We start from the raw sequence: 3065 nt of genomic DNA on the forward strand, positions 1-3065 counted from the left end.
AAAGCCAATGCCTCTGTCTCCACAGAGCAGACTTGCTGTAAATTACCAATGAGGATGATGAAAAATAAAATAGTCAAGTGTCAATTTGATGATTGATTGGCTTGTGCCAGTAATTTAAGTAAATGATTCAAAATAAACACATCCTCCATTAATTTCCTTTGTGGTGCTGATATCAATAAGCCAAAGGCTGTCCTTTTCAATAGTATTCACGTCAGAAAATGGTCTAGACATTGTCAAAAGTTTTATAAAACCTCACCATGCAAGTTACCTTGGTTCAAGAACTCGATGACCAAATTTACATTTAATGGAAAATTTAAAGTGATAAGGTCTTACAGGGGAAATGTCTTCTGAATATAAGATGTTTCAGAACAAATTTTAGCAATACACATGCACATGCACATGCATACATAGAGGAGACGGATGTGCATCCAGCATATGTGCTTGGGTGAGCAAGCCCCCAACAATTGCATCCTCATACCTGTGCACACACACACACACACACACACACACACACACACACAAACACACCAAACACACACACACACACACAAACACACCAAACACACACACATACACACACATACACAACACACACAGAGGTGCCCTTTCAGAGTTTCTAATCACTCTCCAAGAAAAACACTTTTATTAGCATGATTTTAGTAACACAACACTGTCATTTTGTCTCTTTTCCTATAATAATTTAACACCTCCCTCTGAGGTTCTGTGCTTTCAAATTACAGAGAAAGATGGCACATGAGAGTAGTTAATTTTTCCCAGATTCCTCCTATTTTCTGTCTTCTCTCCTGCTCCTGTTTTCCTGCCATTCTTTGAAAATTAAATACAAAGCACTATATTGCTCGACATGACATAACCTGTAGAGAGAACATTGATGAATAGAAATGTATGGGTTGGAACTCAAGAGTCAAATGGCCAGGGATATCTGCTTCACTGATACACCTGTCCTTGGAATATACTGTATCTCTTTGAAGATAGGAGAACACCAGTTTCTTTTCCATATAGACACTGGTATTATGAGATCAAAGATTGGAATTACCCAAATCTTCCAAGAGCCAAAGAGGACAGTATGAAGACTAACTGAAATTGGATTCAGAATTTTCCCCTAAAGCATTAGTGGTAAGCTTTATCCCTCCTGGAACGTTTCTTTCCCTTTAAAAAAATATTTTGTTTAAAAAACATTATGATATGAGGGCAGCAGACTATTTGGTTTCTTCTAAGTAGATGCTCTTAAATTAGCATATAAATAATTTGTATTTAATTTCCTGTCCTTCCCGTTGAGCAAAGCAAAGAATGAACAGATTCCTACATCTCGAGTCACTTGGTTAGCACAGAGTCTCTTTGTATTTCATTTCTTGAGACAGACTGTGTCTCTCGTTCTGATTTGTCCGTGGGCCTCAGGGGGAGAAAGGCTGCGTTTTCGCTCCCACTGTCCTCAGTTTCCATGCTGGCCAGTTCATAGTCTTCTGACTGTCTGGCATCAGTCAGAATCTGGATCTATTCCTGCACAGTCTCTAGTAATATTTTCCCTTCCTGTTGTTCTTCTAGAAGGCAATCACTGACTAGAATACTTGCATTGACAATGTCAGTGGAGTAGGAGATTTTGCACCACTTAATGCTTTTGATGTCAGAAATCCCTGGTATTTGTATGCAGGTTTCTTCTAGACCCACCGATGGGATGGATGATGGGCACAGAATTGGCCCTTGGGGATAAATAACCCATCAGGTCCTTTTGATCCAAGCAATTAAAATAGGGGTTTGTTTCTCTTGAAGGCAGTTGCATATTTATTGATGCATTTTGTTGGGTTCTTAAGCCATTAGACACACATAAGTCCAGGGCTCTTTCAACACAACACAGCTGTATAAGCAGGTGGGATATAGTCTTCCTCATCTCTATCCCTTTGCAAGACATGGTATCCTGGTCTGGAATTCTTGATTCTTCAAGTTGTTGATATGCTGGTTCTACAATATGACCCAGTCGACTTCGAGGTGAGGGTGGTGTCCTTCTGAAAGTATTCCTATGCAACATCCCACTTTTTTGTCCTGGGCTGCAGCAAGAAGAAATACTCCTGTGTTGCTTGATAGGCTGGCTTCCTCCATCAGGAGAAATAACCTCTAGGAAAAACTGGAGAGCCGAAAAACTTGACTCCATTATTTTCTCCAGCACAGTCACAGGATGCCTATCTGTCTTTGAATAGTTTTGTAGTTGGATATGACTCTTCATCAAGCGCTCAGACTGTTTCATTGTGCTGGATGCCTTGAGGCTGTAGTTTTTCCCATTCTGTGACTCTTTCAGGTGCTCCTGGATTTGTTTAGCTTGTTTCTTGTTTTTGAAGTAAAAGGCTGCACAGACATGCCCATGATGACAATTCCAAAGATGATACATGAAATTGGCAGCACCTGCCTTTGATTAACGTCTTCACTCTAGATATTGCATTCCTATACACTGCTAGTATAGCCATATATTGCAGAATATCCAAATATCACAATCATGACAATATCTCTACTATCCAACTCCATGATGTGTGCTGAATGTCTCTCCACAGCCTACTGATGCCTTTTCCAAGGACAGTGGGGAGTTTTCTTGCTCCATGACTGACTGTGTATGTTAAACACCCATAATTCATTGGTGACATTCTCATCGCTTGCCTCTGTACATAAAGATGTTTTCCTGATACAGAGCAAGAGAATGTCAGTATCTCTGAAGAGGGCCCCTTGATACAGCACCTACATTCCATATACTGCTTTCTAACGTGTAAATCAGAACCATTTGAAAAGAACTGTAGTTAAAAGTATATCCTCCAATCACCCACATGAATTTGCCATGTAAAACTGCTTTATGTGAAACCCTACCTATGGAAGGGCTAAAGGGTTTAACATTTGGCAAAATCCAGTAAGACTCAGTGAAAGGGACATTCAGAGAACAATCTGGGCCAGCAAACTGCAACACTTTCTCATAGTCTCTCTGAACACAATGGGATAAATAGAAATCAACAGAATACTGAAAATATATGCACACCATGCAGGCATGCAGGTGTGCACTGCCCATG

At 40.1% G+C, this 3065-nt stretch overlaps 1 pseudogene; it reads right to left on the reverse strand.

Annotated features, from left to right (window-relative positions):
- Positions 1 to 1332: 1332 nt before the first annotated feature.
- LOC114615209 lies at positions 1333 to 2608 on the reverse strand (annotated as a pseudogene).
- Between the last annotated feature and the right edge of the window lie 457 nt (positions 2609 to 3065).

The sequence above is a fragment of the Grammomys surdaster genome, unplaced genomic scaffold (assembly GCF_004785775.1).
Source record: "Grammomys surdaster isolate TR1022 unplaced genomic scaffold, NIH_TR_1.0 62, whole genome shotgun sequence".
NCBI classification, from domain to species: Eukaryota; Metazoa; Chordata; class Mammalia; order Rodentia; family Muridae; genus Grammomys; species Grammomys surdaster.